Below are 24,562 nucleotides of genomic sequence, written 5' to 3'. Positions count from 1 at the left end.
ATCAGCTCTCAGAACTACCTGTTGACAAGGGTATGTTGACAGCGCTACCCACCAGTTCTCTGAGCCCCAGAATTGTGTGCACAGATGCCTGTTTAATGTCTTCAGGTAGATGTCTTAAACTTAAAATGTCCCAAGAATTCTTGATTCACTCACCACTACCCCCAACATAGAAAATCTGTTCTCCCTGCAGTCTCTCTCCTCTCAGTAAATGGCATCACCATCCACCATCTGCCAACTCCAGAAACCAGTCCCCTTCGGTTCTTCTCCTAATCTTCTCCTTCCAGGCCCCCCTCCAGTGCAGGAGGCCTGGCCAAGGAGGGGCCTGAAATCCAATCTCCAGCTGTGGGCTCCATTGCAGGGCACCATCTGCTTGAAGGCTGGGGCTGCTTTTTCTCACTTCCCTGGTCTTTTCCCAGTTCATTACCAAGTCTCTCGGTATTTTCTCCACAATTCTTGAATCTTTCTGCTTCCCTCCATCTCCGCTGCCCACTGTAAGGTACCCTCATTTTTCACCTGGATGATCAAATTGCTTTCCAACTGTGTGGCTGCTTCTTTGTTCACACACCCCTCCAGTCATTCCCAACCCATTTGCTAGGTCGAATATATTACCTTAAAAGGGCAAATTGAGTACATTACTCCCTTGCTTAAAACACTTTGATGACTTCCTGTTGTTCTTAAGGTAAAGATAAAAATCTTAACACCACCTACCTGCACGATCTTGTTCTTGCCTGACTCAGCCCCAAACCCAGCCACTCTGCTCTTAAGTTACCCTGAACTTCTCTCACTTTGTCTTAGGCTTTATCGCAACTCGACGGCTCCTACTGCTTTCAGTATCACTTAATATTTTTTCAGGGAGGCTTTTTCTACCTCCATATTAAATTTGGTCCCCCTGTGCTGTGCTCTCTTAGCACCCTGCCCATTTGCTTCATAGAGCTTATTTCTGTTACTGAAATGTACACACTGTGTGCGTATGTATACAAATCCGTAGCTGTTATTTCTCTTTAAATGATGAAAACTTTCTTGTGGGTTTTCATTCCTGTTGGGGAGTGGGCTAAATTTAAGCTTGCCATACTACTCAGCCATAAAATTTCACTCAGCCATGAAATTTTGCCATTTGCAGCAACATGGACGGACTTGGAGGGCATTATGCTAAGTAAGATAAGTCACACAGAGAAAGGCAAATACTGTATGATATCATTTATACGTGGAATCTTAAAAATACAACAAACTAGTAAATAAGACAAGAAAGAAGCAGACTCACATATATAGAGAACAAACTAGTGGTTACCAGTGGGGAGAGGGAACGGGGAGAGGCAAGATAGGGGTGGGGGGAAAAGGGGTTATTATGGAATTACATGAAATCACATGTGTGAAACTTTTGAAAATCGTAAAGCACTATAGCATTTCAAGAATCTTTCATTCGATTAAAAAAAATACTCTGGAAAAACAAACAAAAAAACTTGCCAGTGAAAGTTATATGGTCTTAAACCATCTCATTTTGGGTAAATATTCAGTCAATTGAAAGTTGTAGTCCTATCAGAACTTACCCCTCCCCACTCTTGACTTCCCAAGATGGCCTGTGGGATCAAAGGGAAGCTTCGAGGGAGTGGCCAGAGGGGTCTCAGATCTGTGTGCAGAGCTGTGAGCCATAGCCTGGGTCCTCACTGGCCTTTGCAGCCATGTGCCTAGTCACACCTGGTCACCAGGGCCCTACTGGCATCAACTGCTGAGGTTGTTGGCTGTCAAGCTCATGATCTGTTGCTTCAGCATCTTGAGAGTCTGATGTCTCACCTTCCCACCCCGACTCCTTCATCCCTGCTCCTCTCACCAGCTGACCTGGGAGCACTTCAGCTCTTGCTGGGGTTTTTAGCTCTGCCCATCCTTGGGGTCTTAGCCACATCATTACCTGCCAATTAGTCCACCATAAGGCCTCTGGTTTAGGATCATCTGGCCCCTGGCACAGTGCCCATTGGCCTGTCCATGGCTCTCACCCATGCTACTTTCTGCTTGCCTGGCAGAAGGCATAAGAGAAGTCTGGGTTTCTGGCACACCATCTGCAAATTGTGGACACCCAGCAGCACTATCTCAGATTCCTCTTTCTCACTAATGCTGCTGTCTGATCCTAAGCCCTGATCAATGTGAGACTTCTGCCAGAATTGGGCAGCCTTCCAAGCTGGGCCAGGAGAAATGGGCTTCTAGCGTCCTCCACATTCAGCTGGATATTTCTAAGCCCCTGCCTCAGGGTTAGACCCCCAAAGTAGGAGAATACAGACATGCCCATGCTGACCACTTACCCTACCTCTTTCTCCATGAAATTTATTTTTATCTCCCCGATTCCCATTCTCTCTTTGGGTTTTAGCTTAAAGCTAAGAGAGTCCTTTCCTGGCCTTTCAGATTAGATTGACGGTAAATTTCACAAGGGCAGAAACTGTTTTGTTCATTTCTGATCCTCAGTATCTAACATAGTGCTCGGCACACAGTGCCAGGACAGAGAATAGAAACACACAAAAAATTTGTTGAACAAATATTGTTAATCTGCCTTTACCCTTAATAGACATTAAGGTCAGGAGGCCAACAGTGACATTTTATAAATCCCTCTATTCCCTTATCATGCAGGGCTTTGGAGTAAGTTCCTGGCCCTACTATTCATTTATTCAACAAATACTTTTTGAGTGCATACTATGTGCAATGCACTGGGCTTGCAGTTGGAGATATACGAGTAAATCCTTTAAAACATTTTTATTAAACACATCCAAAAAATTAGTAACATATACGTAAAGTGAAAAAAAAATTATAAAGTGAACCGCCTCTAAACCTTGGTAATTCCAATGGTAAATCTTTACATAGTGAGGAAAACAGATTGGAGGGGGACAGAAATAGATACCTGGAGACCACATGGGAGGCTACAGTGGCCTTGGGCAGAGAGATGATGGAGTCTACTGTAGGGTGGTACAGGGAGAAGGAAAGGGAAGGTTGGGCTCAAGAGATATTTAGGTGGAAAACAGTACTTGATGGATTGTTACTCACTAGTTGTATGACCTAGATAACCTTTCCGAGCCTCAGTTTCTGCATCTGTAAAATAGGTTAGTAATAACTATAGTTATTTCTATCCCTAGCACAGAGCACAAAGCTTGGTACAAGATGACACATACAAAAATCATAGCTACTGTGGTCCTTGCTGTAGAAGCTTCATAAATGCTGGCAGAATGAATATTCTGTCTTTGGGCTGGAACTCGCCATCTTTCTCTAAGGAGCAAAATAATATATGATGGTGCCTTTACCAGAACCGGCGCCCATGCTCCCCAGGTAGCGGGTCAGGGCTGGGCAGTGCGGGCCAGAGCGTCCCGGCCCGGGGTGAGAGTCTAGGACAGCCTCAACCCCGCCCCGGCCCCGCCCACAACCTTGCGGACTCCGCCCCCGGAACCGCGCGCGTCGCCACCGCCCTTGCTGGTGACGTCCGGGCCAGACGGGTCGGCGGGCTCTGCCGAGCAGTGTACTTCCGCGGGCTCCGGGGTCGCTGGGGCCTCGTGGCGGGGCGGCTCCACGGGGCTTGGCCCGCTGCCTCCCCTCCCCCTTGCCCTCTCGCGGCGCCCGGCGGGGCCTGCGCTTCAGCCGGAGACCCGGAAAAAGGGTGAGTGTTGGCGGGAGCGGGATGGGACCGCCGGGCGCGCGCTCCGTTCTCCCGGGCATTGTTTGGGCGGGGGCGGCGCGGGCACGTGCGCGCCCTTCCCCCACCCCGCCGGACGCGCTGGCACCCCGGCTGAGGGGAGGGAGGGGGCGGGTGACTGACGTGAGGAGAGGATCCGAAGGAGGAGGCTGGGTCTGGGGTGAGTGTGTGTGCCGGGGGAGTCTCCGCAGCGGGAACCCGGAATTTGGGTGTGTGAGGGGTGTCCTTTTTTAAGGGGCACCGCGCTCTCTGAGGGGATTGGGGTCCCCTGGGCCCCACTGGTGGGAGCTTTTAGCACGTTAAACCTGGTGGCCTGCGATGGGATTGGAGACGAGATTTGGCCCCAGCACCGGCAAGTTGTGGATTTATCAGCAAGAATCCCGGAATCTTTCTCCAACCTGTCGGCTTCCCTACCGTCTCCTTCCACCGTGAAGGATGAGTAGGATTTAGAAAGGTTGGAGGATACTCTAGAGATGGTGCCCGAGTTAAAGCACCAGAGGAGTGAGACAGTGCGGGGTGGGAGTGAAAGGCTGCTTTGGTGGGTTGCGGCCAGATTGCAGAAGACAATGAGGTTTATCTCATAACCTTTTTTTTCTATTGTGAATGTAATTATGTTGAAAAATAGAAAGTAGAGGGAAAATATCACCAGTAATTCTACAGCCCTGACACCTCATTCTTAGAATTTTGATACTTGTTTGCTACTGTTTTCTTCTAAGCTTGTAACAGTTACGGAGTTGTAACTACAATTTTCCATTCCCTTTTCTCCTTTACATGTAAGAATATAATATTATGTAGTATTCAGCAATATAATTTCCTCTTTCTTAATAAGCAAGTAGTAGATATTCATCATAGAAAAATTTAAAAATACAAGAAAAATGAGGAAAAGTACCCATAGTTTTACTGTCTAGAGATATTATCATGGAGTGTATATTTTTGGTTTTGTATGTTCTTTCAAAGATAGGAGCAGGTGAAGCCGTTCTTAGGAATTTAGTTTTTATGAGAACCCTTTGGAAGGCTGTACGAAGGAAAGTAGCATAACCTGCTGGGCGGAGGAAGAGGGCAAGAGCGGAAGCTAGAAGATCGGTTAGTTTACAGTACCTTGGACTAGGTCCATGATTGTGGAGATGGAGAAGAGTAGAAAGATTAACAAATATTTTGGAGGTAGAATGAACAAGACTTGGAAATGGATTGGTGAAAGGGAGAACTCTTTGCTTTTTGATACTTGTTTTGAGCAACTTCGAGTAGATGGCAGCATTCGCTGAGAAGACTGGAAGAGAGCAATTTGAGGTGGGAGAAATCATGAGTTCTGTTTTGGGTGTATTAATTTGAAATGTATATTAGATATGAAGTTGGTATGTTGAGGAAGCAGTTGGATGTACAGGTTTGGAGCTTCCAGAAGAGAACCTAGAGCTGGAGATAAAAATTTGGGGGTACTCAGTATATAGATGGTATTCAAAGTTATAGGACTACCTGAGATCACTTAGGGAAAGAGTGTATATAGAGAAGTGAAAATTGAGTGAGCCTCAGGCACTGTTATGCTTGGAGATCTTATAGAGGAAAAAGATTGGGCACAGGACAGGAAAAACAACCATCGAGGTAAGAGAAAAGCAGGAGACTGGTGTCATGGAAACCACGAGAGAGAAGTTTCTGGATGATGATGTCCGTCAGTGCTCCTGAGATGTTTAATGAGTTGCTCACCTGGACTTGGCAACGCAGAGGTTATTAGTTTGGTCATTGGTATTATTATCCAGAGTACTAGAAGTAGGAGGTAGAAACAGATGGGAGTAATTGAATGGGAGTGGGGAAGTGAAGACAATGAGTGTGAATTAGAAACAAGTGCCCCTTGTTTAAGACACCTTATTTTCATCTCCCCCCAAACTAAATTTAATAGATGAAAAATTGTGTCTTTAATGTTTCATTCCTTGATTACTAGTATGTTTGAACATTTTTTCACATTTATTGGTCACTTGTGAATTTCTATTCCTGTCCTTTGTGCGTCTTTTTATTTGTGTTTGTCTTTTCCTGATTGACTTTCTAATTGTCAAGAATTATCTAGATACTAACAATATGTAGCCTGATACAGAGCTTACAGAATTTTCCCCCTTATGTGTGTCGCCATTCCCCACCCACTGGGAATAAATGAGTTTGTTACCTGTGCTCCATCAGGAAGGACATGGTTAATAATGGAAAAAGCATACTTACCATTTAACTCCTATGTATACTTTTTTTCAGGTGTAGTAAAATACACATAACGTAAAATTTACCACTGTAACCATTTTTAAGTGTACAGTTCAGTGGTATTAAATACATTTATATCACTGTGCAGCCATCACCACGATCCGTCTCCACAACTCTTTTCATCTTGTAAAACAGAAACTCTAAACTTCTCTCTAAACTTTCCCTTACCCACAGCTATTGTCAGTCACCATTCTGCTTTCTGTCTCTATGATTTTGACTAGTTTGAGTACCTCATATAAGTGTATTCAGGCAGCAGTTGTCTTTTTGTGACTGGCTTATTTTACTTAGCATAATGTACTGAAGGTTCATCCATGTTGTATCATATGTCTCAATTTCTTTCCTTTTTATTTATTTATTTTTTTGACAGTTTGCTTTATTTATTTATTTATGGCTGTGTTGGGTCTTCGTTTCTGTGCGCGGGCTTTCTCTAGTTGTGGCAAGCGGGGGCCACTCTTCATCGCGGTGCGCGGGCCTCTCACTATCGCGGCCTCTCTTGTTGCGGAGCACAGGCTCCAGACGCAGGCTCAGTAATTGTGGCTCACGGGCCCAGTTGCTCCGCGGCATGTGGGATCTTCCCAGACCAGGGCTCGAACCCGTGTCCCCTGCATTGGCAGGCAGATTCTCAACCACTGCGCCACCAGGGAAGCCCTCTTTCCTTTTTAAAGGCTGGATGATATTCCAGTGTATGTATATATCACATTTTATTTTTTCATTCATCTGTTGATGAACAGTTGAGTTGCTTCCATCTTTTGGCTCTTGTGAATAATGCTCCTAGGAATGTGGGTGCCCAGATACCGGTTTGAGTCCCTGCTTTCAGTTCTTTGGGGGTATTTACACAGAAGTGGAATTGCTGGATCATACAGTAATTCTATTTTTAATTTTTTGAGGAAGCGCCACACTCTTTTCCATAGTGGCTGCACCATTTTATATTCCCACCACCAATGCACGAGGGTTCCAGTTTCTTCACGTCCTTGCTAACACTTTTCTGCTTTTTGTTTTGTTTTTCTAAAGTAGCCATGCTAATGGCTGTGAGGTGATAACTCATTGTGTTTTTGATTTGTACTCCCCTAATATTAGTGATGTTGAATATCTTTTCATGTGCTTATTGACCATTTGTATATCTTTGGAGAAATGTCAATTCAAATCCTTTGCCCATTTTGAATCGAGTTCTAAGTTTTTTGTTTAGGTCTTTGATCCATTTTGAGTTAATTTTTGTACCTGGCATTAGTTAAGGGTCCAAATTCATTTTTTTGCACATAGATATCCAGTTTTCCTAGCACTATTTGTTGAAAAGACTGTTTTTTCCCCATTAAGTGGTCTTGGCACCCTTGTCAAAGATCATTTGAGCATATATGCAAGAGTTTATTTTTGGGCTGTTTTCTTCCATTGGTCTATATATCTGTGTTATGCCAGTACTGCGCTCTTTTGATTACTGTAGCTTCTAGTAAGTTTTGAAATCAGGAAGTGTGAGTCCTCCAGTTTTGTTCTTTTTCAAGATTGTTTTGGTTATTCAGGGTCCCTTGAGATTCCATATGAATTTTGGGATGGGTTTTTCTGTTTCTGCAAAGAATGTCATTGAGATTTCAGTAGGTATTGCATTGACTTTGTAGATGGCTTCGGGTAGTATTGACTTTTTAACAGTATTAGGTCTTCCAGTCCATGAAAATAGGATGTGTTACCATTTATTTGTCTTCTTTAATTTCTTTCAGCAATATTTTGTAGTTTTCATTGTATATATCTTTTACCTTCTTGGTTAGTTCCTAAGTATTTTATTCTTTTTGATGCTATTATAAATGGAAATATTTTTGTAATTTCCTTTTCAGATTGTTCATTGTTTGTGTATAGAAATGTAACTGATTTTTATGTGATGACTTGGTATCCTGCTACTTTGCTGAATTAATTTATTCTACCAGTTTTTTTGTGGAATCTTTAGGGTTTTCTACATATCCCCCCATATTAAAATTCCTTTATAGTCATTCAATGGATACCCTGTAATTTGCTATGGACTATTTCCAGTTTTTTATTATGAAGTTTTTTATTATATTCTAAATATATAGAAAGTGGAGAACTAATATTTAAGTTGTAGATCTGTTAAGTACAGCCCATGTATGATGTATATCACCAGTCTTGAGAGTATTTCCTTAGGATAGATTCCAAGAAATACTTGATCCTCCTCTCTTCTCATTTGCTCATAGAGAATAGAATTCTTCATTGCCATCTCCTTAAATTGGCCTCTCCTCCTTGCTTTTAACTAAACCTGCTGCCCTTTCAGTCTGTTTTCTACACTGCCACTGAATGGAGGGTGAGGGTCAGCATTGGTGCACTTTTCCCTCATAGAAAACAAGACTTATGAAGCAGATTGTTTCTATAGCATCTGTTCTGTGGGAGTTAGAAAAAAATTTTTTGAAGGCTGGGGTGCACTTTATGGATGAATTGGAATTTATTTTGATTCTTGAAGGATGAATAGCATTTCAGTAAGCAGAGAGAAGTTAGGGATGAAACGTGAACCTGTTGGAAGGTAATTAGGAGAAGTTCAGGCATGTGAACTTTGAGGACTATAGGCAGGGAGAGGTAGAAGAACTAGTTCTCCTAACCAAGGATTGTTTATTCTGTTTATCTGAAGAGTGAGCTTGGGGTAAGTGTGGGGAGAGACCTGTTATGTGGTGGTAATGAAGGCTGGCGGTGACCAGAATGCCAAGGGGCAGGAGCTTCAACTTTATTCATAATGTTTTTATTTACAGAGTTGTGGATATGTTGGTGATTGTTATTTATTTTGTTTTTTAAACTAATTTAGTTTATTTGAGTGTATACTTATTCATTGAGACATAATGCACATAAGATAGAATTCACCATTTTAAAGTGTATAATTCAGTGTGTTTTTTTTTTAGTATATTCACAAGGTTGTACAACCATTACTACCATCTAATTCCATAACATTTTCATGATTCCAGAAAGAACCCCCATACATATTTGCAGTCAGTCCCAGTTCCCTCCTCCCCTGGCAGCCACTTTCTGTGTCTATGGATTCGCCTGTTTCTGGACATTTCATAGAAATATAGTCATGTCACATGTGGCCTTTTGTGTCTGGCTTCTTTCACTTAATTAGCATGATGTATTCAGAGTTGATCGGTGTTGTAGCATGTGTTGGTACTTTATTCTTTTTTATTGCTTAATAATACGTTGTATGATTATATCACATTTTGTTTATCCAATCATCAATTGACATTTGAGTTGCTTCCATTTTTTTCACTATTGTGAATAATGTTGTTTTAAACATTCACATACATACAAGTTTTTATGTAGACATACGTTTTTGGTTCTTTTGAATGTATACCTAGGTGTGGAATTGCTAGGTCATATAGTAATTCTGTGTTTAACTTTTTGAGGACCTGCCAAACTGTTTTCCACAGCAGTTGCACCATTTTACATTTCCACCAAAAATGTATGAGGGCTCCCATTGTGTATTCTTTTTATATTTTTAAATTTATTTATTTATTTTTGGCTGCATTGGGTCTTCATTGTTGCACGCGGGCTTTCTCTAGTTGGGATGAGCGGGGGCTACTCTTCATTGTGGTACCTGGGCTACTCATCGTGGTGGCTTCTTTTGTTGTGGAGCAAGGGCTCTAGGCCTACAGGCTCAGTAGTTGTCGCTCGCAGTCTCTAGAGCACAGGCTCAGTAGTTGTGGCACACCGGCTTAGTTGCTCCATGGCATGTGGGAGCTTCCCAGATGAGGGCTCAAACCCGTGTGCCCTGCATTGGCAGGCGGATTCTTAACCACTGTGCCACCAGGGAAGCCCACCATTGTGTATTCTTTATACGTCTATATTTAATAGCTGTGTGTGTGTTTAAATTGCTTCATTGAGGTACAATTGGCATACCACAATCTGCACATAATATAAAGTGTATAATTTGATAAGTTTTGACATATTTATGCATCTGTGAAAACATCACCACAATCAAGATAGTAAACATGCATCATCCCCCGAATTTTTCTGATACCCCTTTGTGATCCTTCTCTCTCCCTTCCCCATCATTGCCCCATACCACAACAACCACTGATCAGGTTTCTGTCACTATAGACTAGTTTGCATTTTGTATAAATGTTACCATTGTAGTATATACTTTTTTATTAAGCTGGCTTCTTTCACTCAGCATCATTTTGAAATTAATTCATGTTGCTGCATGTATTGGTTAATTCTTTTTTATTTTATTTTTTAAGTTTATTTATTTATTTATGGCTGCCTTGGGTCTTTGTTGCTATGCGCGGGCTTTCTCTAATTGCGTTGAGCGGGGGCTACTCTTAGCTGCTGTGTGCGGACTTCTTAATGCGGTGGCTTCTCTTGTTGTGGAGCACGGGCTTCAGTAGTTGTGGCACGTGGGCTCAGTAGTTGTGGCACACAGGCTTCAGTAGTTGTGGCTCACAGGCTCTAGAGTGCAGGCTCAGTAGTTGTGGCTCACGGGCTTCGTTACTCCGCGGCATGTGGGATCTTCCCGCACCAGGGCTTGAACCCGTCTCCCCTGCATTGGCAGGCAGATTCTTAACCACTGTGCCACCAGGGAAGTCCCTGGTTAATTCTTTTTTATTGAAGAGTATGTTCTATTGTATGGATATATCGCAATTTGTTTATCCATTCACCTACTAACGGACATTTGGTTGTTTTTAGTTTTTGACTATTACAACTAACATTGCTGTGAACATTTGTGTTTTTGTATGGACATAGGCTTTTATTTCTCTTGGGTAATACCTAGGAGTGGAATGGCTGGGTCATATGGTAGGGAATTTTTAATTTTTTTTAAGAAACTGCCAAGCTGTTTTCCAAAGTGGTTGGACCATTTTGCATTCCCACCACCAACGCATGAAAGTTCCAGTTGTTTCACATTCTCTATAGTTGTGTCTTTTAAACATATAGAGAAGTAAGAAGAAAACAGAAAGAGACATAAACTCTTTTGGCATTTTCCTCCCTCAAATAATGCATGTACATGGTTAGAAAACTCAAACATTGTAGTCAGGAATAAAATGAAAAGCAAAACCACTACCCAGAGGCAACTGTTGTTAAATCATTTTTTATCCTTTCTTCCAGAAAAACCTACACAGGCATCTACCCGCATATTTTGGGGGTTCTCTGCTCTTTCCCCGAGTTTACACAGAAAGAATCAAAGTATACACACCATCTGCACCTTGGCTTTTTTTCACTTTACAATTTATTTTAGAGGTATTTCCATATCAACACATTCTTTTTAATGGCTACATTGCAGAACATTTTTGCTATACGAAAACATGAATATGTTCCAGTGCAATTGATATAATAGGGAACTATTTTGAGTATAATGTGAATTTCACATTCGCTCATGCATGATTTCATCTGCAAGAAATGCTAGGTGAATGCAGAAAACTGCACCTGCTGAATTGAGCCGTGGCAAAAATACACATACACAAGCCACACGCAGGCACACACCTCAGACATCCTCCAGCAACCTCAGTTTGCTGTGTTATGAGCCACACCCATCCACATCTGGTGTTACACTTTTCTGTTGATTTCAGATTAGCCTCCTTACCACTTCAAGGTAACTCAACAAGCTGTAACTTTTCAGTGCCCACTTCCACAAGCAAACTTGAGGTCTTTTGCAAGGCAAACTGCCAAGTTTATTGTAGCACTTAGGTATTTCTTAACCATTTAATGTGTAGAATTGTGCTGCCATTTTTACAATATTAGATTCCTTTTTTTATTTGATTCACTTTTTTTCTGATAAAATTTTTGAGTGTTGCGCCCAAACCCATTTTTCCCATAAGCCTTGTGGTTTTTGTTATGCAATTTTATACAGCGTGGTGATTTTTAGGAATGCATATGTCACATTATAGTGGAACTGATTTATTCCATAGTATGAATGTACATAATTTCTTTTAAGTTTTGTTTTTAAAAATTATGAAATACATCATATGTATATTAAAGAGCACATATAATAAGGAGGTACGTTTTAAAGAATAATAATAGGGCTTTCCAGGTGGCGCAGTGGTTGAGAGTCCGCCTGCCGATGCAGGGGACACGGGTTCGTGCCCCAGTCTGGGAAGATCCCACATGCCGCGGAGCGGCTGGGCCCATGAGCCATGGCCGCTGAGCCTGCGCGTCCGGAGCCTGCGCTCCACAACGGGGGAGGCCACAACAGTGAGAGGCCCGCGTAACGCAAAAAAAAAAAAAAAAAAAAAGAATAATAATAAAGTAACAAATACCTACTTAACTATCACCCAGCTTAAGAAATAGATCAGTCGGACTTCACTGGTGGCACAGTGGTTAAGAATCTGCCTGCCAATGCAGGGGACATGGGTTCGAGCTGTGGTCCAGGAATATCCCACCTGCTGCAGAGCAACTAAGCCCGTGCGTCACAATGAAGAGTAGCCCCCGCTCTCCACAACTAGAGAAAGCCCGCGTACAGCAACGGAGACACAACACAGCCATAAATAAATAAATTAATTAATTAAAAAAAAACTTAGATCACTAATACTTTTGAACCTCCTTGTGTTCCTCTCACTGATCATTTTATACCTTTTTTGAATATCTGAAATATTTGATTAAAAAATTAAATTTGAAAGTGATAACAGCCCGTGCCTCTGGTCTTCCTAATGTTGATTAGGAACTGGTCTTCCTAAGGTTGATTCCCCAGGTGACTGCCTTGCCCTCCTGCAAGTGTACACATAGCATGTACATGCATACTTGGGGAAGGATAATCTGTAAATAGATTTCTGTTTAAGGTTAATGTATAGTGGCTTTGTCATTGTTATTATTTATAATGCCTTTATTGAGTTCTAATTCACATACCATAAAATTCACTCCTTTAAGCTCATGCAGCTCAGTATCAAAAAAACAAACAACCCAATCCAAAAATGGGCAGATGACCTAAACAGACTTTTCTCCAAAGGAGATATACAGATTGCCAACAAACACATGAAAGGATGCTCAACATCACTAATCATTAGAGAAATGCAAATCAAAACTACAATGAGATATCACCTCACACCAGTCAGAATGGCCATCATCAAAAAATCTACAAACAGTAAATGCTGGAGAGGGTGTGGAGAAAAGGGAACCCTCTTGCACTGTTGGTGGGAATGTAAATTGATACAGCCAATATGGAGAACAGATGAAGTTTCCTTAAAAAACTAAAAATAGAACTACCATACGACCCAGCAATCCCACTACTGGGCATATACCCTGAGAAAACTATAATTCAAAAAGTCATGTACCACAGTGTTCATTACAGCTTTGTTTACAATAGCCAGGACATGGAAGCAGCCTAAGTGTCCATCAACAGATGAATGGATAAAGAAGATGTGGCACATGTATACAATGGAATATTACTCCCATAAAAAGAAACAAAATTGAGTTATTTGTAGTGAGGTGCATGGAGCTAGAGTCTGTCATACAGAGTGAAGTAAGTCAGAAAGAGAAAAAAAATACCGTATGCTAACACATATATTTGGAATCTAAAAAAAAAAAAAAAGGTTCTGCAGAACCTAGGGGCAGTACAGGTATAAAGACGCAGATGTAGAGAATGGACTTGAGGACACGGGGAGGGGGAAGGGTAAGCTGGGACGAAGTGAGAGAGTGGCATGGACATATATACACTACTAAACGTAAAATAGATAGCTAGTGGGAAGCAGCCGCATAGCACATGGAGATCAGCTCGGTGCTTTGTGACCACCTAGAGGGGTGGGATAGGGAGGGTGGAAGGGAGACGCAAGAGGGAGGAGATATGGGGATATATGTATATGTATAGCTGATTCACTTTGTTATACAGCAGAAACTAACACACCATTGTAAAGCAATTATACTCCAATAAAGATGTTAAAAAATAAATAAATAGAGTAAACAATGTAGAAAAACAATTCACTCCTTTAAAGTGTAATACTTGGGGTTTTTTTTTTGTTTTTTTTAGTATATTTACAAAGTTGTGCAACCATCACTGTATCTAATTCCAGAAAAATTTCATCAATAGATAGATTTTTGTAAATAGGTAGATTTTCTAGATTAGGCAGTGTTGCTAAAGAAAAAACAATTTTCTGAAAAATGTCTTATGTTTTAAGGTACTTGTTTTCTTTCTAGAATCTCAGCTCTTGATTGAAAGGCATGAGACTTATCCCCATAGGATTGACTGTCAGTTTGAAAGCTCCAGTGAAAAAATCCCTATTTAGTGAAGTGTGCAAAATTTGGCTTAATTTGTATATTCTCAGTGACTGTGGCCAAGAGTTTGACACAATCTTGATCTGGTCCAGTTCCTTTCTTTCCTTTTCAGCCCTTATTTGTAGACAAATCTTTTTTTTTTTCTCTTTTTGCTTCTCTTGGAAAGAAAACTTTTATGGCTTCACAACTGAAACAACAAGATTGTCATATGAGTCAGAATTATCACTTTAGATAATTCCAGTGATTTTTGTCTGAAAGTGACTCCAAGGAAGTTACTGGAATGTTATATGGCCTACCTTTTGTCAACTTAAGAAGAATTTACCGTAAATATATCAAAACCTGTAAACTTCCCAGATAGCTCAGTCTGTCATACAAAGAGTATGTTTAAGAGGTCAAGTAAAGGAAGGGTAAACCTACCTAAAGCCAGCTCTCTAGTTGTTGCACTAATGGATAGAAGCAGGGTGTTCATAATTTAGAATAGCTGTTTGATCCTAAACTCTTTTTCTTGTTACTTTGTAAGACTGGAGACAGAATACTGTCCTGAATGGATCCTGGGACAGACCTTATATAGCAACTTCTGTAGTCTTAAGTAGTTTTATTTATAATAGGAAAGTAGGTGTTTTTGACCTGGAAATATATAATACTTAAATAATGAAACAGTTTTTTTGAGCTCAGCTGTGTAAATGTCCCATTTTGCTCACCTCTTTACCTGTCACACTGGGGATGGCCACATCAACCGAGTGGATCACATCAGTTTGATGCAAATGACCACCGTCTATCAGCTTCCCACCATTCTGGTCCAGTGTAAAATTGTGGCTATTTTTATTTAAAAGACCTATTTTTTTCCATACCAGGTGAGTTGAAGAAACAGTGATTGTGTTGGCCGACACAGGGCTCAAACCTGTGTCCCCTGCATAGGCAGGCGGATTCTTAGCCACTGCGCCGCCAGGGAAATCCCAGCATACAGTATTTGTTTTTCTCTTTCTGACTTACTTCACTCTGTATGACGACTCTAGCTCCATGCACCTCACTATAAATAACTCAACTTCGTTTCTTTTTATGGCTGAGTAATATTTCATTGTATATATGTGCCACATCTTCTTTATCCATTCATCTGTCGATGGACACTTAGGTTGCTTCCATGTCCTGGCTACTGTAAATAGTGTTGCAGTGAACATTGTACATGTCTCTTTTTGAATTATGGTTTTCTCAGGGTATATGCCCAGTAGTGGGATTGCTGGGTCATACGGGAGTTCTATTTTTAGTTTTTTAAGGAACCTCCATCCTGTTCTCCATAATGGCTGTATCAATTTACACTCCCACCAACAGTGCAAGAGGGTTCTCTTTTCTCCACACCCTCTCTAGCATTTATTATTTGTAAATTTTTTGATGATGGCCATTTTCTGACCAGTGAGAGGTGATACCTCATTGTAGTTTCTATTTGCATTTCTCTAATGATTAGTGACATTGAGCATCTTTTCATGTGTTTGTTGGCAATCTGTGTACCTTCTTTGGAGAAATGTCTGTTTAGGTCTTCTGCCCATTTTTGGATTGGGTTGTTTGTTTTTCTGGTATTGAGCTGCATGAGCTGCTTGTAAATTTTGGAGATTAATCCTTTGTCAGTTGCTTAGTTGGCAAATATTGTCTCCCATTCTGAGGGTTGTCTTTTTTATGGTTTCCTTTTGCTGTGCAAAAGCTTTTAAGTTTCATTAGATCTCATTTGTTTGTTTTTATTTCCATTTCTCTAGGAGGTGGGTCAAAAAAGGATGTTTCTGTGATTTATGTCATAGGGTGTTCTGCCTATGTTTTCCTCTAAGAGTTTTATACTGTCTGGCCTTACACTTGTAGTGTCTGGTCTTCAATCCATTTTGAGTTTATTTCTGTGTATGGTGTTAGGGAGTGTTCTAATTTCATTCTTTTACATGTAGCTGTCCAGTTTTCCCAGCACCACTTATTGAAGAGGCAGTGCAATTTCTCCATTGTATATTTTCTCCATTGTATATTCTTGCCTCCTTTGTTAAAAATAAGGTGACCATATGTACGTGGGTTTATCTTTGGGCTTTCCATCCTGTTCCATTGATCTATATTTCTGTTTTTGTGCCAGTACCATACTGTCTTGATTACTGTAGGTTTGTAGTATAGTCTGAAGTCCGAGAGCCTGATTCCTCCATCTTCGTTTTTCTTTCTGAAGATTGTTTTGGCTATTCGGGGTCTTTTGTGTTTCCATACAAACTGTGCAATTTTTTGTTCTAGTTCTGTGAAAAATGCCATTGGTAGTTTGTTAGGGGTTACATTGAATCTGTAGATTGCTTTGGATAGTATAGTCATTTTCACAATGTTGATTCTTTCAATCCAAGAACATAGAATCTCTCTCCATCAGCTTGTATCATCTTTAATTTTTTTCATCAGTGTCCTATAGTTTTCCACATACAGGTCTTTTGTCTCCTAAGGTAGGTTTATTCCTAGATATTTTATTCTTTTTGCTGCAGTGGTAAATGGGAGTGTTTCCTTAATTTCTCTTTTCAGATTTTTCATCATTAGTGTATAGGAATGCAAGAGATTTCTGTGCATTAATTTTGTATCCTGCTACTCTACCAGATTCATTGATTAGCTCTAGTAGTTTTCTGGTAGCATCTTTAGGATTCTCTATGTATAGTATCATGTCCTCTGCAAACAATGACAGTTTTACTTCTTCTTTTCCTATTTGGATTCTTCTTATTTCTTTTTCTTCTCTGATTGCTGTGGCTAAAACTTCCAAAACTATGTTGAATAATAGCAGTGAGAGTGGGCAACCTTGTCTTGTTCCTGATCTTAGAAGAAATGGTTTCAGTTTTTCACCATTGAGAATGATGTTAGCTGTGGGTTTGTCATATATGGCCTTTATTATGTTGAGGTAGGTTCCCTCTATGCCTACTTTCTGGAGAGATTTTATCATAAATGGGTATTGAATTTTGTCAAAAGCTTTTTCTGCATCTACTGAGATTATCATATGGTTTTTATCCTTCAGTTTGTTAATATGGTGTATCACATTGATTGATTTGCATATATTGAAGAATCTTGCATTCCTGGGGTAAATCCCACTTCATCGTGGTGTATGATCCTTTTAGTGTGCTGTTGGATTCTGTTTGCTAGTATTTTGTTGAGGATTTTTTTTTTTTTTTTTTTTTTTTTTTGCGGTATGTGGGCCTCTCACTGTTGTGGCCTCTCCCGTTGCGGAGCACAGAATCCGGACGCGCAGGCTCAGCGGCCATGGCTCACGTGCCCAGCCGCTCCACGGCATGTGGGATATTCCCGGACTGGGGCACAAACCCGTGTCCCCTGCATTGTCAGGCGGACTCTCAACCACTGCGCCACCAGGGGGGCCCTTGTTGAGGATTTTTGCATCTATATTCATCAGAGATATCAGCCTGTAGTTTTTTTGTGACATCTTTGTCTGGTTTTGGTATCAGGGTGATGATGGCCTCGTACAGTGAGTTTGGGAGTATTCCTCCCTCTGCTGTATTTTGCATGAGTTTGAGAAGGATAGGTGTTAGCTCTTCTCTGAATGTTTGATAGAGTTTGCCTGTGATGCCATCTGGTCCTGGGCTTTTGTTTGTTGGAAGATTTTATTTTATTTATTTATTTTAATTTTAATTTTTTTTGTGGTATGTGGGCCTCTCACTGTTGTGGCTTCTCCCGTTGCGGAGCACAGGCTCCAGACATGCAGACTCAGTGGCCATGGCTCATGGGCCCAGCCGCTCCGCGGCATGTGGGATCCTCCCGGACTGGGGCACGAACCCGTGTCCCCTGCATCGGCAGGCGGACTCTCAACCACTGCGCCGCCAGGGAAGCCCTTGTTGGAAGATTTTTAATCACAGTTTCAACATCAGTGCTTGTGATTGGTCTGTTTATACTTTCTATTTTTTCCTGATTCAGTCTCGGAAGGTTGTGCTTTTCTAAGAATTTGTCCATTTCTTCCAGGTTGTCCATTTTATTGGCATAGGTTGCTTGTAGTAATCTCTCATGATCCTTTGTATTTCTGCAGTGTCAGTTTACTTCTTTTTCGTTTTTAATTCTGTTGATTTGCATCTTCTCCCTTTTTTCCTTGATGAGTCTGGCTAATGGTTTATCAATTTTGTTTATCTTCTCAAAGAACCAGCTTTTAGCTTTATTGATGTTTGCTATTGTTTCTTTCATTTCTTTTTCATTTATTTCTGATCTGATCTTTATGATTTCTTTCTTTCTGCTAACTTCGGGTTTTTTTTTTTTGTTCTTTCTCTAATTGCTTTAGGTGTAAGGTTAGGTTGTTTATTTGAGATGTTTCTTGTTTCTTGAGGTAGGATTGTATTGCTATAAACTTCCCTCTTAGAACTGCTTTTGCTGCATCGCATAGGTTTTGGGTCGTTGTGTTTTCATTGTCCTTTTTTTCTAGGTATTTTTTGATTTCCTCATTGATTTCTTCAGTGATCTCTTGGTTATTTAGTAGCGTATTATTTAGCCTCCATGTGTTTGTCTTTTTTACTGTTTTTCTCCTGTAATTGATATCTAGTCTCACAGCATTTTGGTCGGAAAAGATACTTGATACGATTTCATTTTTCTTAAATTTACCTAGGATATTGTCTGTCCTGGAAAATGTTCCATGAGCACTTGAGAAGAATGTGTATTCTGTTGTTTTTGGATGGAATGTCCTATAAATATCAATTAAGTCCATCTTGTTTAATGTTTAATGTGTCATTTAAAGTTTGTATTTCCTTATTTATATTCATTTTGGATGATCTGTCCATTGATGAAAGTGGGGTGTTAAAGTCCCCTACTATTATTGTGTAACTGTCAATTTCCCCTTTTATGGCTGTTACCATTTGTCTTATGTATTGAGGTGCTCCTATGTTGGGTGCATAAATATTTACAATTATTTTATCTTCTTTGTGGATCGATCGCTTGATCATTATGTAGTGTCCTTCTTTGTCTCTTGTAATAGTCTTTATTTTAAAGTCTATTTTGTCTGATATGAGAATTGCTACTCCAGCTTTCTTTTGATTTCTATTTGCATGGAATATCTTTTTCCATCCCCTCATTTTCAATCTGTATGTGTCCCTAGGTCTGAAGTGGGTCTCTTGTAGACAGCATGTGTATGGGTCTTGTTTTTGTATCTATTCAGCCAGTCTATGTCTTTTGGTTGGAGCACTTAACCCATTTACATTTAAGGAAATTATTGATATGTGTGTTCCTATTACTGTTTTCTAATTGTTTTTGGTTTGTTTTCGTAGGTCTTTTCCTTCTCATGTGTTTCCTGCCTAGAGAAGTTCCTTTAGCACTTGCTGTAAAGCTGGTTTGGTGGTGCTGAATTCTCTTAACTTTTGCTTATCTGTAAAGGTTTTAATTTCTCCATCAGATCTGAATGAGATCCTTGCTGGGTACAGTAATCTTGGTTGTAGGTTTTTCCCATTCAGCACTTTAAATATGTCCTGCCACTTCCTTCTGGCTTGCAGAGTTTCTGCTGAAAAATCAGCTGTGAACCTTATGGGTATTCCCTTACATGTTATTTGTTGCTTTTCCTTTGCTGCTGCTTTTACTATTTTTTCTTTGTATTTAATTTTTGATAGCTTGATTAATATATGTCTTGGTGTGTTTCTCTTTGGGTTTATCCTGTATGGTACTCTCTGTATTTCCTGTACTTGATTGACTATTTCCTTTCCCATGTTAGGGAAGTTTTCAACTGTAATCTCTTCAAATATTTTCTCAGACCCCTTCTTTTTCTCTTCTTCTGGGACCTCTATAATTCGAGTGTTGTTGCATTTAATGTTGTCACAGAGTTCTCTGAGACTGTCCTCAGTTCTTTTCATTCGTTTTTCTTTATTCTGCTCCCTGGCAGTTATTTCCACCATTTTATCTTCCAGCTCACTTACCTGTTCTTCTGCCCCAGTTATTCTGTTATTCTTTCTAGAGTATTTTTAATTTCAGTAATTGTATTGTTCATCACTGTTTGCTCTTTAGTTCTTCTAGATCCTTGTTGAATGTTTCTTGTATTTTCTCCATTCTGTTTCCAAGATTTTGGACCATCTTTACTATCATTACTTTGAATTCTTTTTCAGGTAGCTTGCCTATTTCGTCTTCATTTATTTGGTCTTGTAGGTTTTTATCTTCTTCGTCTGTAATGTATTTTTTTGTCGTTTCATGTATTTTTTGTTTTTTTGATGGGTGGTGCTGTATTCCTGTCTTACTGGTCGTTTGGCCTGAGATGTCCAGCACTGGAGTTTGCAGGCAGTTGGATAGAGCTGGGTCTTGGTGCTGAGGTGAGGACCTCTGGGAGGGCTCACTCAGATTGATATTCCCTGTGGTCTGATGTTCTCTGTTAGTGAGCAGTTTGGACTCGGAACTCCCACCACAGGAGCTCGGGCCCGACCTTCAGACTGGGAACCAAGATCCCACAAGCTTCGTGGAAGGGTTAAAAAAAAAAAAAGGGAAGAGAGAAAGAAAAAGAGGAGCAGTACAATATCAAAGAATAAAACACAAAATAAAATTAGAAAGATAATAAATGTATTAGTAGAAATAAAACTATAATTGAGACAACTGCAACAAGGTAAAAGAAAACCACAACAGAAAAAAGAAAAAGAAAGGGGGGGAACAAGTTAAAAGGAGGGATCACTAACAAAATATAAAGAATAAAATAAAATTAGAGAAATAAAAGATTTATTAGGAAAAATAAAAATATAAAAGAATCAAGAACAATGAATCAACAAGGTAAAACAGAAGCCCAATGTAAAAGAGGAAAACAGAAAAGAAAACAGGAAAAGAAAAAGAAGACAAGCCTTGGCTTTGGGGGCGGAGTTTAGGCGGGGGTGGAACTTAGGCAGGGGCGGGGTTTAGGGTGGGGCAGGACCTAGGCCGGTGGGGGCGGTGACGTTTGAGCATGGGGCGGGGCCTAGGCGGGGCACTGTTCAAGCCTGGGTCCGGTTCTCTGCTCAGGACCTGTGCAGAAGGGGAGAGGCAGCACGTGGAAAGAAGGGCCTCTGGAATGTGGAGTTCCGGAGTTTGGAGGTAGGGCGCTGAGTGAGCATGTGTGGGTGGGGTTTAGGCCGCGCGCGTTGGAGGGGGACGAGTGTAGAGGTGGAGCCCTGGGTGGGGGTGAGGCGCGGTGCTTGGGTTCTGCACAGCAGGAGGGAGGCTCTGAGGACAGAGGATTAGGCCCAGGAGCCTAACAGGCTTCCCGGTGCCTAAGTGGACAGGAAAAGTGCTGGCCCCATTCCCTTCCGTTCCTCCGTGCCCCTCCCCCACCATCTCCCCCAGGGTCTCCCCCCATCGCCGTTGGCCCCCTAACCGTGGGTGGGTCCTGCTGGGTGTAGGAACTCCTCCCCTACCCCAGCCGCCTCTCAGGGGTGCCGGTCCCGGAGGTCCGGTCTTACCTTTGCTCCCCTTTCCCTCCCTCCCACTCCCTCAGGACCCGCACGGCTGGAGGGGGCCTAGAGGATCAGGCCTGGGATCTCAACAGGTTCCTGGGGGCCCAAGTGGACAGGGGAACCTGGTCACTCTCCCTTTTGATCCTCTGCCCTCCCAGTGCTTCCCCAATTTCCCCCTTCTGGCATGGGATCCCTTCCCCTCCCCTAGCTGCCACTCTGGGGAGCCAGTCCCCTCCTGCCTCCACTTCTCTTCCCCCTTCACTCCTCCCATGCCACATGTCCTACCCGGTTGCTGGGGGTTCCTCCCGTCCCCTTCGGTGTCCGTGGTCCCCCACTGGTGCCTGCTAGGTGCCCTAGTTGTGAGGAGATGGGCATTCCGCATCCTCCTAGTACGCCATCTTGACTCCACCTCTCCTGATTTCTTTTTTTTAATTTATTTTATTGAAGTTTAGTTGATTTGCAAGTTGTGTTAATTTCTGCTGTACAGCAAAGTGATTCAGTTATACGTATGTATACATTTTTCTTTTTCATATTCTTTTCCGTTATGGTTTTTCACAGGATATTGAATATAGTTCGCTGTGCTATACAGTAGAACCTTGTTGTTTATCCAGACAGAAGTTTTAAATTTCTCACCATTCTGAGTTAACATGATGAAATCTCATGCCATCCCAGTTCTGTCCCACCTGGGATGTGAACCATCCCTTTGTCCTGTGTATTCTGCCCATTAGTCACTTAGTAGCCATCTTGGTATCTCATCAACTGTTGAGGTATCAGTGCTCATGTTTAAGTCGTCCTTATTTTACTTAATGATGGCACCAAAGTGAAAGAGTGGTTATGCTGGCAATTCAGATATGCCAAAGAGAAGCCGTAAAGTGCTTCCTTTAGGTGAAAAAGTGAAAGTTAGTAAGGAAAGAGAAAAGTTGTATGCTGAGGTTGCTAAGATCTGCCTTACAAATGAATCTTCCATCCGTGAAATTGTCAAGAAGGAAAAACAAATTTGTGCTCAGTTTTTTTTCACACCTCATATTGCGAAATTTATGGCTACAGTGTGTGAAGAGTACCTAGTTAAGATGGAAAAGGCATTAAATTTGTGGTGAAAGAGATGAACAGAAGACAGGGTTCATTACTGTTCTTTGTTTCAGGCATCCACTGGGGTCTTGGAACGTATCCCCCACAGGTAAGGGGGGGACTAGGGTAGACTCGGTTTTGTGTATAAGACCTGGCTTAGAATAACTAGGATGGAGTTTTTTTTTTTTTTTTTTTTCTTTTTTAACATCTTTATTGGAGTATAATTGCTTTACAATGGTGTGTTAGTTTCTGCTGTATAACAAAGTGAATCAGCTATACACATACATATATCCCCATATCTCCTCCCTCTTGCGTCTCCCTTCCACCCTCCCTATCCCACCCCTCTAGGTGGTCACAAAGCACCGAGCTGATCTCCATGTGCTATGCGGCTGCTTCCCACTAGCTATCTATTTTACATTTGGTAGTGTATATATGTCCATGCCACTCTCTCACTTCATCCCAGCTTACCCTTCCCCCTCCCTGTGTCCTCAAGTGCATTCTCTACATCTGCGTCTTTATACCTGTACTGCCCCTAGGTTCTTCAGAACCACTTTTTTTTTTAGATTCCTTATATATGCGTTAGCATACGGTATTTTTTTTTCTTTCTGACTTACTTCACTCTGTATGACAGAGTCTAGGTCCATCCACCTCACTACAAATAACTCAGTTTCATTTAGGATGGAGTTTTTGTTGGTACCAACTTAAATGAAAATCAGAACAAAATCTTCTCTTCTCCCTTTTAGATTTCCCTTGATCTGAGTCTTTCCTATAAATAGGCTACTTCAGATTGCTTGTATTGTGAAAAATAAGCATAATTTTGGGAAGAAGATTTTCAGTTATCAGTATCAATGGGAGATGGCAGCTCTATGAGTCATCTTCAAATAGAGGAAAAAGTTTAAATTGACACTGAAATATATATTTTGATTTTTTTGAGAGGACTTCTTCATGCCTAATGATTTTTGTCAGTATAATATTAAAATGGTTATTCTTTCTGAGCATGCACATTGGGCAGTCTTTGAGAAGCCTGGATGGTGTTGGAGTAAAAGCTGCTGCTATTTTTAGTTTGCACGGTAAGGTATAATTCATGCAATGGATCATATGTATTTGGATTACTGAAAGTCAGTTGCATTTATATATTTCTAAAGGTCCAGTGTTACACCTATGCAGTTCAAATCACCTTGCTTCTGGATCTCCCCAATGCTTTATTTATTGCTGGTAATAAAACCTTCTAGTCACGATGCACAGTTCTTTTAATACCCTGCTGGACTGGATTTGTATCTGCTTATATTTGCAAATGAAAACTGGTCTCTCGTTTTCCTCTGAGGATGTCTTTTGACCACATCTCCATAGATTTAGATATATTGTTTCCTTTTTGCTGATAATTTTTAAATAGTCTTATTGAAATTTCCTTCTTTCATATCATAGTGAGTTTTTGTTAATTTCATATTTAATTTTATCAAAATCAGAGAATATAGCTGTAACATTTCCTAATTTTGTAGTAATTGAGACTTTCTTCATATAACTTATATAATTTAATTTAATGAATTTTTCTAGCTATTTAAAATATTTTTTGTTGGGTTCAGAGTTGTATGTATATATTAAATCTGGCTTGTAAATTGTATTATCTATATCATTTATATTTTTATTTGTTATATTCTTGATCTTTTAGATTTCTGAGAGACATATGTTCAACTTCTCTTATGATTGTGATTTTCTTAAATTCTTGTATTTCTGGTTTGTTTTGTGTTTTGTATGTCTTGACATGATGCTGTTTGATTTATAGTTTATGACATATCTTTGCGATTGTGTCTTATTTTTTTTAAGATGTTGGGGGTAGGAGTTTATTAATTAATTAATTTATTTATTTTTGCTGTGTTGGGTCTTCGTTTCTGTGCAAGGGCTTTCTCTAGTTGTAGCAAGCGGGGGCCACTCTTCATCGCGGTGCGCGGGCCTCTCACTCTCGCGGCCTCTCTTGTTGCGGAGCACAGGCTCCAGACGCGCAGGCTCAGTAGTTGTGGCTCACGGGCCTAGTTGC

General features: G+C 40.8%; 1 protein-coding gene across 5 annotated transcripts in view; it reads left to right on the top strand.

Moving 5' to 3' along the window:
* The first annotated feature begins 3,442 nt into the window (after positions 1–3,442).
* Positions 3,443–24,562, top strand: part of YEATS2 (YEATS domain containing 2) — a 115,833-nt gene continuing 94,713 nt past the window's right edge. For all 5 annotated transcript variants that reach the window (XM_082625836.1, XM_082625834.1, XM_082625837.1 and 2 more), the window contains exon 1: positions 3,443–3,631. The gene's annotated coding sequence lies outside the window, so the exon portion shown is untranslated. The remainder of the gene's footprint in view (positions 3,632–24,562) is intronic.

Source organism: Mesoplodon mirus (genome assembly GCF_964341445.2).
Source record: "Mesoplodon mirus genome assembly, chromosome: 6".
In the NCBI taxonomy this organism is placed as follows: Eukaryota; Metazoa; Chordata; class Mammalia; order Artiodactyla; family Ziphiidae; genus Mesoplodon; species Mesoplodon mirus.
Note: the sequence above shows the minus strand (reverse complement) of the source record. Positions and strands in the feature narration are given on the sequence as shown.